This window comes from Triticum urartu, chromosome 2, assembly GCF_003073215.2.
Source record: "Triticum urartu cultivar G1812 chromosome 2, Tu2.1, whole genome shotgun sequence".
NCBI classification, from domain to species: domain Eukaryota; kingdom Viridiplantae; phylum Streptophyta; class Magnoliopsida; order Poales; family Poaceae; genus Triticum; species Triticum urartu.
Genome location: NC_053023.1, coordinates 394,529,678 through 394,544,220, shown reverse-complemented (window position 1 = coordinate 394,544,220; position 14,543 = coordinate 394,529,678).

Below are 14,543 nucleotides of genomic sequence, written 5' to 3'. Positions count from 1 at the left end.
TATATCTCGGAATGGCTATGGAAATGCCATAATAGGTAGGTATGGTGGCAGTTTTGAGGAAGATATAAGGAGGTTTATGTGTGAAAGAGTGTATCATATCACGGGGTTTGGATGCACCGGCGAAGTTTGCGCCAACTCTCAATGTGAGAAAGGGCAATGCACGGTATCGAAGAGGCTAGCAAGGATGGAACGGTGAGAGTGCGTATAATCCATGGACTCAACATTAGTCATAAAGAACTCACATACTTATTGCAAAAATCTACAAGTCATCAAAAACCTCGGCACTACGTGTATGCTCCTAGGGGGATAGATTGGTAGGAAAAGACCATCGCTCGTCCCCGACCGCCACTCATAAGGAGGACAATCAAATAACACCTCATGTTTCAAATTTGTTACATAATGTTTACCATGCGTGCATGCTACGGGACTTGCAAACTTCAACACAAGCATTTCTCAATTTCACAACTACTCAACTAGCACGACTTTGATATTATTACCTCCATATCTCAAAACAATCATCAAGCATCAAACTTCTCTTAGTATTCAAAACACTCATAAGAAAATTTTACTAATCTTGAATACCTAGCATATTAGGATTTTAAGCAAACTACCATGCTATTTAAGACTCTCAAAATAATCTAAGTGAAGCATGAGAGATCAATAGTTTTTATAAAACAAATCCACCACCGTGCTCTAAAAATATATAAGTGAAGCACTAGAGCAACAACAAACTACTCCGAAGGATATAAGTGAAGATCAATGAGTAGTCGAATAATTATGCAACTATGTGAAGACTCTCTAACATTTAAGATTTTCAGATCTTGGTATTTTATTCAAACAGCAAGCCAAACATAATGAAATAAAATGACGCTCCAAGCAAAACACATATCATGTGGCGAATAAAAATATAGCTCCAAGTAAAGTTACCGATGAATGAAGACGAAAGAGGGGATGCCTTCCGGGGCATCCCCAAGTTTAGGATTTTGGTTGTCCTTGAATATTACCTTGGGTGCCTTGGTCATCCCCAATCTTAGGCTCTTGCCACTCCTTATTCCATAGTCCATCGAATCTTTACCCAAAACTTGAAAACTTCACAACACAAAACTTAACAGAAAACTCGTAAGCTCCGTTAGTATAAGAAAGTAAATCACCACTTCAAGGTACTGTAATAAACTCATTCTTTATTTATATTGGTGTTAAAACTACTGTATTCCAACTTCTCTATGGTTTATAAACTATTTTACTAGCCATAGATTCATCAAAATAAGTAAACAACACATGAAAAACAGAATCTGTCAAAAACAGAACAGTCTGTAGTAATCTGAATCAAACGTATACTTCTGGAACTCATAAAATTCGCAAATAAATTGCTGGACCTGAGTAATTTATCTATTAATAATCTGCAGAAATAATTAACTAAATATCACTCTCCAAATAAAAATGGCAGAAATTCTCGTGAGCGCTAAAGTTTCTGTTTTTTACAGCATGATCAACAAGACTTCCCCAAAGTCTTCCCAAAGGTTCTACTTGGCCCAAACACTAATTAAAAGCATAAAACCACATCTAAAAAGAGGCAAGATGAATTATTTATTACTAAACAGGAACAAAAAGTAAGGAACAAAAACAAAGTTGGGTTGCCTCCCAACAAGCGCTATCGTTTAACGCCCCTAGCTAGGCATGATGATTTCAATGATGCTCACATAAAAGATAAGAATTGTAACATAAAAAGAGCATCATGAAGAATATGACTAGCACATTTAAGTCTAACATACTTCCTATGCATAAACAACTTGTGGGAACAAGAATCAACTTGCATAGGAAGGTAAAACAAGCATAACTTCAAAACTTTAAGCACATAGAGAGGAAACTTGATATTATTGCAATTCCTACAAGTATATATTCCTCCCTCATAATAATTTTCAGTAGCATAATGAATGAATTAAACAATATAACCAGCACCTAAATCGTTCTTTTCATGATCTACAAGCATAGAAAATTTACTACTCTCCACACAAGAAAAATTCTTCTCATGAATAATAGTGGGAGCAAACTCAACAAAATAACTATCATGTGATTGAAAATTAAGATCAAGATGACAAGTTTCATGGTTATCATTATTCGTTAAAGCATACGTGTCATCACAATAATCATCATAGATAGGAGGCATGCTTTTATCATAATAAATTTGCTCATCAAAACTTGGGGGACAAAAAATATCATCTTCATCAAACATAGCTTCCCCAAGCTTGTGGCTTTGCATATCATTAGCATCATGGATATTCAAGGAATTCATACTAACAACATTGCAATCATGCTCATCATTCAAATATTTAGTGCCAAACATTTTATAGATTTCTTCTTCTAGCACTTGAGCACAATTATCCTTTCCATCACACTCACGAAAGATATTAAAAAGGTGAAGCGTATGAGGCAAACTTAATTCCATTTATTTATAGTTTTGTTTTATAAACTAAACTAGTGATAAAACAAGAAACTAAAAGACTCGATTGCAAGATCAAAAGATATACCTTGAAGCACTCACCTCCCCGGCAATGGCGCCAGAAAAGAACTTGATGTCTACTACACAACCTTCTTCTTGTAGACGTTGTTGGGCCTCCAAGTGCAGAGGTTTGTAGGACAGTAGCAAATTTCCCTCAAGGGGATGGCCTAAGGTTTATCAATCCGTAGGAGGCGTAGGATGAAGATGGTCTCTCTCAAGAAACCCTGCAACCAAATAACAAAGAGTCTCTTGTGTCCCCAACACACCCAATACAATGGTAAATTGTATAGGTGCACTAGTTCGGCGAAGAGATGGTGATACAAGTGGTATATGGATAGTAGATAATGGTTTTTGTAATCTGAAAATATAAAAACAGCAAGGTAATGAATGATAAAATTGAGCATAAACGGTATTGCAATGTGTTGAAACAAGGCCTATGGTTCATACTTTCACTAATGCAAGTCCTCTCAACAATAATAACATAATTGGATCACATAACTATCCCTCAACATGCAACAAAGAGTCCCTCCAAAGTCACTAATAGCGGAGAACGAACAAAGAGACTATGGTAGGGTACGAAACCACCTCAAAGTTATTCTTTCCAATCAATCCGTTGGGCTATTCCTATAAGTGTCACAAACAGCCCTAGAGTTCGTACTAGAATAACACCTTAAGACACAAATCAACCAAAACCCTAATGTCACCTACATACTCCAACGTCACCTCAAGTATCCGTGGGTATGATTATACGATATGCGTCACACAATCTCAGGTTCATCTATTCAACCAACACAGAAGAGTGCCCCAAAGTTCCTACCGGAGAATCACGACGAAAACGTGTGCCAACCCCTATGCATAGGTTCATGGGCGGAACCCGCAAGTTGATCACCAAAACATACATCAAGTGAATCACGTGGTATCCCATTGTCACCACAGATACGCACGGCAAGGCATACATCAAGTGTTCTCAAATCTTTAAAGACTCAATCCGATAAGATAACTTCAAAGGGGAAACTCAATTCATTACAAGAGAGTAGAGGGGGGAAGGAACATCATAGGATCCAAATATAATAGCAAATCTCGCGATACATCAAGATCGTGCCAAATCAAGAACACGAGAGAGAGAGAGAGAGAGATCAAACACATAGCTACTGGTACATACCCTCAGCCCTGAGGGAGAACTACTCCCTCCTCGTCATGGAGAGCACCTGGATGATGAAGATGGCCACCGGAGAGGGATTGCCCCCTCCGGCAGGGTGCCGGAACGGGTCTAGATTGGTTTTCGGTGGCTACAGAGGCTTCTGGCGGTGGAACTCCCGATCTATTGTCTCTTCTGGAAGTTTTAGGGTACGTGAGTATATATGGGTGCAGGAAGTACGCCGGTGGAGCTTCGGGGGCCCCACGAGGCAGGGGGCGCGCCCCCACCCTCGTGAGCACCTCCCTTGGCTCCTGACGTGGGGTCCAAGTCCATCCGGTAGCTTTCCTTTCAAAAATAACTTCTCCGGTTGATTTCGTTCTGTTTCGACTCCGTTTGGTATTCCTTTTCTTCGAAACACTGAAATAGGCAAAAAAACAGTAATTCTGGGATGGGCCTCCGGTTAATAGGTTAGTCCCAAAAAATAATATAGAAGTGGATAATAAAGCCCAATATTGCCCAAAACAGTAGATTACATAGCATGGAGCAATCAAAAATTATAGATACGTTGGATAGGTATCAAGGGGGACGAGGACACCATAGGAACCAACCGATACTGGGTCGACAGTTGCTGGAGAAGGACGCTGTGGACGCATGCGCGAAAGTGCGTCGCCCCATGGACGGGGAGCGCATCGACGTCGAGTGGAGCTTCCTGGAGCCAGGCGGAGTCGTCGGCGATGAACACGAGCGCGCCGAGACGGATCTCGCGGCCCTCAACCAGTCCGCCGGCGGAAACCATGATGATGAGAATTAGAAAAATCGCAACTCCACCAAAAAAGTCGCTAAGACACCTGCCCCAAGGTGGGCGCTGCTACCTCTTGAGCACTGCATTGGTTTTCCCCGAAGAGGAAGTGATGACGCAGCAAAGTAGCGTAAGTATTTCTCTCAGTTTTTGAGAACCAAGGTATCAATCCAGTAGGAGGCTACGCGCGAGTCCCTCGTACCTCCACAAAACAAATAAATCCTCGCAACCAACACGATAAGGGATTGTCAATCCCTACACGGCTACTTACGAGAGTGAGATCTGATAGATATGATAAGATAATATTTTTGGTATTTTTATGATAAAGATGCAAAGTAAAATAAAAGCAAAGTAAAAGCAAAAGGAAATAACTAAGTATTGATAGATTAATATGATGAAGATACACCCGGGGGCCATAGGATTCACTAGTGGCTTCTCTCGAGAGCATAACTATTCTACGGTGGGTGAACAAATTACTGTTGAGCAATTGACAGAATTGAGCATAGTTATGAGAATATCTAGGTATGATCTTGTATATAGGCATCACGTCCGAGACAAGTAGACCGACTCCTTCCTGCATCTACTACTATTACTCCACTCATCGACTGCTATCCAGCATGCATCTAGAGTATTAAGTTAATGAAAACAGAGTAATGCCTTAAGCAAGATGACATGATGTAGAGGGATAAACTCATGCAATATGATGAAAACCCCATCTTGTTATCCTCGATGGCAACAATACAATACGTGCCTTGCTTCCCCTACTGTCACTGGGAAAGGACACCGCAAGATTGAACCCAAAGCTAAGCACTTCTCCCATTGCAAGAAAGATCAATCTAGTAGGCCAAACCAAACTGATAATTCAAAGAGACTTGCAAAGATAACCAATCATACATAAAAGAATTCAGAGAAGATTCAAATATTGTTCATAGATAGACTTGATCATAAACCCACAATTCATCGGTCTCAACAAACACACCGCAAAAAGAAGATTACATCGAATAGATCTCCACAAGAGAGGGGAGAACATTGTATTGAGATCCAAAAATAGAGAAGAAGCCATCAAGCTACTAACTATGAACCCGAAGGTCTGAAGTAAACTACTCACACTTCATCGGAGGGGCAATGGTGTTGATGTAGAAGCCCTCCGTGATCAATGCCCCCTCCGGCGGAGCTCCAGAACAGGCCCCAAGATGGGATCTCGTGGATACAGAAAGTTGCGGCGGTGGAATTAGGGTTTTGGCCCCGTATCTGATCGTTTGGGGGTACGTAGGTATATATAGGAGGAAGGAGTACGTCGGTGGATCAACAGGGGGCCCACGAGGGTGGAGGGCGCGCCTGGGGGGTAGGCGCGCCCCCTACCTCGTGGCTTCCTCTTTTGTGTCTTGACGTAGGGTCCAAGTCTCCTGGGTCTTGTTCGTTGAGAAAATCACGTTCCCGAAGGTTTCATTCCGTTTGATATTCCTTTTCTTCGAAACCCTAAAATAGGCAAAAAAAACAGCAATTCTGGGCTGGGCCTCCGGTTAATAGGTTAGTCCCAAAAATAATAAAAAAGTGGATAATAAAGCCCAATAATGTCCAAAACAGTAGATAATATAGCATGGAGCAATCAAAAATTATAGATACGTTGGAGACGTATCAAGCATCCCCAAGCTTAATTCCTGCTCGTCCTCGAGTAGCTAAATGATAAAAACAGAAATTTTGATGCGGAGTGCTACTTGGCATAATTTTAATGTAACTCTTCTTAATTGTGGCATGAATATTCAGATCCGAAAGATTCAAGACAAAAGTTCATATTGACATAAAAATAATAATACTTCAAGCATACTAACTAAGCAATTCTGTCTTCTCAAAATAACATGGCTAAAGAAAGTTCATCCCTACAAAATCATATGGTTTAGTCATGCTCCATTTTCGTCACACAAGAATGCTCTCATCATGCACAACCCCGATCACAAGCCAAGCAATTGTTTCATACTCTAGTAATCTCAAACCTATAAACTTTCACGCAATATATGAGTGCGAGCCATGGACATAGCACTATGGGTGGAATAGAGTATAATGAGGGGGTTATGTGGAGAAGACAAAAAGGAGAAAGTCTCACATCAACGAGGCTAATCAATGGGCTATGGAGATGCCCATCGATTGATGTTAATGCAAGGAGTAGGGATTGCCATGCAACGGATGCAATAGAGCTATAAATGTATGAAAGCTCAACAAAAGAAACTAAGTGGGTGTGTATCCAACTTGCTTGCTCATGAAGACCTAGGGCACTTGAGGAGGCCCATTGTTGGAATATACAAGCCAAGTTCTATAATGAAAAATTCCCACTAGTATATGAAAGTGACAAAACAAGAGACTCTCTATCATGAAGATTACGGTGCTACTTTGAAGCACAAGTGTGTCAAAGGGTAGTAACATTGTCCCTTCTCTCTTTTTCTCTTATTTTTTTTGTTTGGGCCTTTCTCTCTTTTTATGGACTTTCTCTTTTTTTTAATTCCTCACTTGGGACAATGCTCTAGAAAATGATGATCATTACACTTCTATTTATTTACAACTCAATGATTACAACTCGATACTAGAACAAAAGATGACTCTATATGAATGCCTCCGGCGGTGTACCGGGATATGCAATGGACCAAGAGTGACATGTATGAAAGAATTATGAACGGTGGCTTTGCCACAAATACTATGTCAACTACATGATCATGCTAAGCAATATGACGATGATGAATGTGTCATGATAAACGGAATGGTGGAAAGTTGCATGGCATTATATCTCGGAATGGCTATGGAAATGCCATAATAGGTAGGTATGGTGGCTGTTTTGAGGAAGATATAAGGAAGTTTATGTGTGAAAGAGCGTATCATATCATGGGGTTTGGATGCACCGGCAAAGCTTGCGCCAACTCTCAATGTGAGAAAGGGCAATGCACGGTACCGAATAGGCTAGCAAGGATGGAAGTGTGAGAGTGCGTATAATCCATGGACTCAACATTAGTCATAAAGAACTCACATACTTATTGCAAAAATCTACAAGTCATCAAAAACCTCGGCACTACGCGCATGCTCCTAGGGGGATAGATTGGTAGGAAAAGACCATCGCTCGTCCCCGACCGCCACTCATAAGGAAGACAATCAAATAACACCTCATGTTTCAAATTTGTTACATAACGTTTACCATACATGCATGCTACGGGACTTGAAAACTTCAACACAAGTATTTCTCAATTTTACAACTATTCAACTAGCACGACTTTGATATTATTACCTCCATATCTCAAAAACAATCATCAAGCATCAAACTTCTCTTAGTATTCAAAACACTCATAAGAAGATTTTACTAATCTTGAATACCTAGCATATTAGGATTTTAAGAAAATTACCATGCTATTAAGACTCTCAAAAAAATCTAAGTGAAGCATGAGAGATCAATAGTTTCTATAAAACAAATCCACCACCATGCTCTAAAAGATATAAGTGAAGTACTAGAGCAAAACTATATAACTCAAAAGATATAAGCGAAGCACATAGAGTATTCTAACAAATTCCAAATCATGTATGGCTCTCTCAAAAGGTGTGTACAGCAAGGATGATTGTAGCAAACTAAAAAGCAAAGACTCAAAACATACAAGACGCTCCAAGAAAAACACATATTATGTGGTGAATAAAAATATAGCTCCAAGTAAAGTTACCGATAGAAGTAGACGAAAGAGGGGATGCCTTCCGGGGCATCCCCAAGCTTTGCCTTTTAGGTGTCCTTAGATTATCTGGGGGGGTGCCATGGGCATCCCCAAGCTTAGGCTCTTGCCACTCCTTGTTTCATAATCCATCAAATCTTTACCCAAAACTTGAAAACTTCACAACACAAAACTCAAAGTAGAAAATCTCATGAGATCCGTTAGCGAAAGAAAACAAAAGACCACTTCAAGGTACTATAATGAACTCATTTTTTATTTGTCTTGGTGTTAAACCTACTGTATTCCAACTTCTCTATGGTTCATAAATTATTTTACTAGCCATAGATTCATCAAAATAAGCAAACAACACACGAAAAACAGAATCTGTCAAAAACAGAACAGTCTGTAGTAATCTATAGCTAGCGCAAGATCTGGAACCCCCAAAATTATAAAATAAATTGTTGGACGTGAGGAATTTATCTATTAAACATCGACAAAAAGAATTAACTACATAGCATTTTCCAAATAAAAATGAAAATGTTAACGCCCACACCTGTGGGCGTTAGCCAACTCGTCCACACGCCTTCATCACCGTTCAGTAACTTCTGCACGAATCTTGGCACGAATTAGCTGATTTTGTATGCCACGTAGGACAACTCGCGTGTGTGGTGTGTGAGAGAGGTCGTCCACACATCCATTTTACCACACGGAGGGGCCGGTGTGTGGGCGTTTAGCAGTTCGCCCACACACCAGTTTTTCAGTCACGCACAAGGGCTGGTGTGTGGGCGTTTGCCATCTCACCCACACACCCGCCTCCTCTCCCACACCCAAGCTGCCAGTTGCCATGCGTTTTGCAGTGTACATGGCAACTGCCCTAGTATGATTGCAAGCAGATGACAACTCTCTTTTTTTTACCCGAACATGTCAGTTGCCATATGTTTTGCATGGTACATGGCAAACTGCCCTAGCGTGCACGTAAGCAGATGGCAACTCTTTCTTTTTAAATGGTAACTGCCCTAGCGTGCTTGTGAGCACATGGCAACTCTCTCTTTTACCCGAACATGTTTTTTGCCATGCCTTTTTTTGTAGCGCTACATGGCAACTGCCTAGTGTTAGTAGGTGGCAACTCCTAAAGTTTTGAAATCATGGCAACTGCAGTAGACCAGACCACACATGGCAACAGTTGTAGTTGTCCAAAAAATGGCAATCTGGAACTTTGACCTGAGATGGCAACTGCAGCTGAGCAAACATGGCAACTGTAGTTGTCCGACATGGCAACCGTAGTTCAGCGACATGGCAACTGCACTTAAACGAACATGGACGAGGGTCCGGCCCATGGCAACTGCGGGGCGTGCGGTAAAGTGTCACGTGGGGCGTGCGGGACCACGAGGTACGAGACCTGACGTACCGGGTGTGTGGGCGTTATCTATTTCGCCCACACGCACGCGTGTAAGAGGGACCGGGAGGGAGAAAAAGAGGCGTGTGGGCGCTAATTGTTTTGCCCACACACAGACGTGTGGGCTGGTCCTCTTAGGCACCACACAGAACGTGTGGGCAGATTCCTTAACGCCCACACGTGTGGCAGTTATCAGCGTCCAATAAAAATGACAGCAGTTCTCGTGAGCGCTAAAGTTTCTATTTTTTACAGCAAGTTCAAGACTTTCCCCAAGTCTTCCCAACGGTTCTACTTGGCACAAATACTAATTAAACACAAAAAACACAACCAAAACAGAGGCTAGATAAATTATTTATTACTAAACAGGAGCAAAAAGCAAGGAATAAAAATAAAATTGGGTTGCATCCCAACAAGCGCTATCCTTTAACGCCCCTAGCTAGGCGTAACAAGCAAGGATAGATCTAGGTATTGCCATCTTTGGTAGGCAATCCATAAGTGGCTCTCATAATAGATTCATAAGGTAGTTTAATTTTCTTTCTAGGGAAGTGTTCCATGCCTTTCCTTAACGGAAATTGGAATCTAATATTTCCTTCCTTCATATCAATAATTGCACCAATCGTTCTAAGGAAAGGTCTACCAAGAATAATAGGACATGAAGGATTGCAATCTACGTTAAGAACAATAAAATCTACGGGAACATAATTCCTATTTGCAAAAATAAGAACATCATTAATTCTTCCCATATGTTTCTTAATAGTGAAATCCGCAAGGTGCAAATTTAGAAAGCAATCATCAAAATCACGGAAACCTAACAAATCACACAAAGTCTTTGGAATCATGGAAACACTAGCACCCAAATCACATAAAGCAAAGCATTCATGATCTTTAGTTTTAATTTTAATAGTTGGTTCCCACTCATCATAAAGTTTTCTAGGAATAGAAACTTCCAATTCAAGTTTTTCTTCATAAGATTGCATCAAGGTATCAACGATATGTTTAGTAAACGCTTTATTTTGACTATAAGCGTGAGGAGAATTTAGCACGGATTGCAACAAGAAAATAAAATCAATCAAAGAGCAATTTTCATAATTAAATTCCTTGAAATCCAAAATAGTGGGTTTAGCAACATCTAGGGTTTTAATTTCTTCAATCCCACTTTTATCAATTTTAGAATCAAGATCTAAATGCTCCGAATTCTTAGAACGCCTTCTAGGTAAAGGTGGATCATATTCAGGCCCATCATTATCAAGATTCATATTGCAAAACAAAGATTTAATAGGGGACACATCAATAACTTTTAGATCTTCATCTTTATTTTCATAGGAACTAGAAGAACACGCTCTTACAAAGGCATCTTTCTTAGCGCGCATCCTAGCAGTTCTTTCTTTACACTCATCAATGGAAATTCTCATGGCTTTGAGAGACTCATTGATATCATGCTTAGGTGAAATAGACCTAAGTTTCAAAGAATCAACATCAAGAGAAATTCGATCAACGTCCCTAGCCAACTCATCAATCTTAAGCAATTTTTCTTCAATCATAGCATTGAAATTCTTTTGCAAAGTAATAAATTCTTTAATATTAGATTCAAAATCAGAGGGCATCTTATTATAATTTCCATAAAGAATTGTTGTAGGAATTACCATAATTATTAGAGGGATTACTAGGATAAGGCCTAGGATTGAAATTTCCTCTATACGCGTTGTTACCAAAATTGTTCCTACCAACAAAATTCACATCCATAGATTCATTATTATTCTCAATCAAAGTAGACAAGGGCATATCATTGGGATCAGAAGAAACACTTTTACTAGCAAATAATTTCATAAGTTCATCCATCTTTCCACTCAAAACATTAATTTCTTCTATCGCATGCACCTTTTTATTAGTAGATCTTTCAGTATGCCATTGAGAATAATTAACCATAATATTATCTAGGAGTTTAGTAGCTTCTCCTAAAGTGATTTCCATAAAAGTGCCTCCCGCGGCCGAATCTAAAAGATTTCTAGAAGCAAAATTCAATCCGGCATAAATTTTTTAAATAATCATCCACAAATTCAAACCATGAGTAGGGCAATTACGTATCATTAATTTCATTCTCTCCCAAGCTTGTGCAACATGTTCATGATCAAGTTGCTTAAAATTCATAATATCGTTTCTAAGAGAGATGATCTTAGCGGGAGGAAAATACTTAGAGATAAAAGCATCTTTGCACTTATTCCATGAATCAATACTATTTTTAGGCAAAGACGAAAACCAAGCTTTAGCACGATCTCTAAGCGAGAAAGGAAATAGGTTCAATTTAACAATATCATTGTCCACATCTTTCTTCTTTTGCATATCACATAAATCAACGAAGCTATTAAGATGGGTAGCGGCATCTTCACTAGGAAGGCCGGAAAACGGATCTTTCATGACAAGATTCAGCAAAGCAGTATTAATTTCACAAGATTCAGCATCGGTAAGAGGAGCAATCAGAGTGCTAATAAAATCATTGTTGTTGGTATTGGTAAAGCCACACAATTTAGTGTTATCTTGAGCCATCGTGACAAGCAAGCAATCCAACACACAAGCAAACAAAAAGCAAGCGGGCAAAAAGAGGCAAATAGAGAAAGAGAGGGAGGATAGAGAGAGAGGGTGAATAAAACGGCAAGGGTGAAGTGGGGGAGAGGAAAACGAGAGGCAAATGGCAAATAATGTAATGCGGGAGATAAGGGTATGTGATGGGTACTTGTTATATTGACTTTCGCGTAGACCTCCCCGGCAACGGCGCCAGAAATCCTTCTTGCTACCTCTTGAACACTGCGTTGGTTTTCCCCGAAGAGGAAGGGATGATGCAGCAAAGTAGCGTAAGTATTTCCCTCAGTTTTTGAGAACCAGGGTATCAATCCAGTAGGAGGCTACGCGCGAGTCCCTCGTACCTGCACAAAACAAATAAATCCTCGCAACCAACGTGATAAGGGGTTGTCAATCCCTACACGGCCACTTACCAGAGTGAGATCTCATAGATATGATAAGATAATATTTTTGGTATTTTTATGATAAAGATGCAAAGTAAAATAAAAGCAAAGTAAAAGCAAAAGGAAATAACTAAGTATTGATAGATTAATATGATGAAGATACACTCGGGGGCCATAGGTTTCACTAGTGGCTTCTCTCGAGAGCATAACTATTCTACGGTGGGTGAACAAATTACTGTTGAGCAATTGACAGAATTGAGCATAGTTATGAGAATATCTAGGTATGATCTTGTATATAGGCATCACGTCCGAGACAAGTAGACCGACTCCTTCCTGCATCTACTACTATTACTCCACTCATCGACCGCTATCCAGCATGCATCTAGAGTATTAAGTTAATGAAAACAGAGTAATGCCTTAAGCAAGATGACATGATGTAGAGGGATAAACTCATGCAATATGATGAAAACCCCATCTTGTTATCCTCGATGGCAACAATACAATACGTGCCTTGCTGCCCCTACTGTCATTGGGAAAGAACACCGCAAGATTGAACCCAAAGCTAAGCACTTCTCCCATTGCAAGAAAGATCAATCTAGTAGGCCAAACCAAACTGATAATTCAAAGAGACTTGCAAAGATAACCAATCATACATAAAAGAATTCAGAGAAGATTCAAATATTGTTCATAGATAGACTTGATCATAAACCCACAATTCATCGGTCTCAACAAACACACCACAAAAAGAAGATTACATCGAATAGATCTCCACAAGAGAGGGGGAGAACATTGTATTGAGATCCAAAAAGAGAGAAGAAGCCATCTAGCTACTAACTATGGACCCGAAGGTCTGAAGTAAACTACTCACACTTCATCGGAGGGGCTATGGTGTTGATGTAGAAGCCCTCCGTGATCGATGCCCCCTCCGGCGGAGCTCCGGAACAGGCCCCAAGATGGAATCTCATGGATACAGAAAGTTGCGGCGGTGGAATTGGGGTTTTGGCTCCGTATCTGATCGTTTGGGGGTACGTAGGTATATATAGGAGGAAGGAGTACATCGGTGGAGCAACAGGGGGCCCACGAGGGTGGAGGGCGCGCCTGGGGGGTAGGCGCGCCCCCCTACCTTGTGGCTTCCTCTTTTGTGTCTTGACGTAGGGTCCAAGTCTCCTGGGTCTTGTTCGTTGAGAAAATCACGTTCCCGAAGGTTTCATTCCGTTTGGACTCTGTTTGATATTCCTTTTCTTCGAAACCCTAAAATAGGCAAAAAAACAACAGTTCTGGGATGGGCTTCCGGTTAATAGGTTAGTCCCAAAAATAATATAAAAGTGGATAATAAAGACAATAATGTCCAAAACAGTAGATAATATAGCATGGAGCAATCAAAAATTATAGATACGTTGGAGACGTATCAGGCGCCAACTGTCGTGGATTTAAGACTGACAGTAGAATGGGGGTAGGTATGAGGAGGCAAGATCCTAGCTATGGCGAAGTTGTACACGCGAGTTTTACGAGTTCAGACCCTTCACGGAGGAAGTAACAGCCCTACGTCTCATTGCCCGGAGGCGGTCGACTGGATTATGTATGCGTGTGTTTACAGGGGATGCGAACCCTTGTGCCAGTGGAGGGGGTGGCTTATATAGAGTGCGCCCAGAACCCAGCCAGCCCACGTTACAAGGGTTTTAAGGTACATCAAGAGGGGGGCATTACTGGTAACGCTAGCAATAAAGTGACATAAATGCTTATTAACTCTATGAAGTAAACGTCCGACCGTTGTCGTGCAGAGTGACTTGAGATCTTCTGTCCGTCGAGTGTTTACAGTGGTCAAGTGAATTTGAGTCTTCCGTGTGGAATGTCTCGTAGTCGAGTGGATGATGATATCCCTCGAATGCTTCTGGTTTTAGGATGGTGTCCTAGGGGAGGGTGTTTAGGTCAGGCCTATGACCCTACCCTAGGTACATAGCTTCATCACCTCCCAAAGGCCAAAATTCGGCTATTTAAGTCGGGCAGTGACCGCCAGCCCTAGCCACATTCGCTTCCTCCCTTCCCATGCCGCTAGCCCGAGCCGCATCC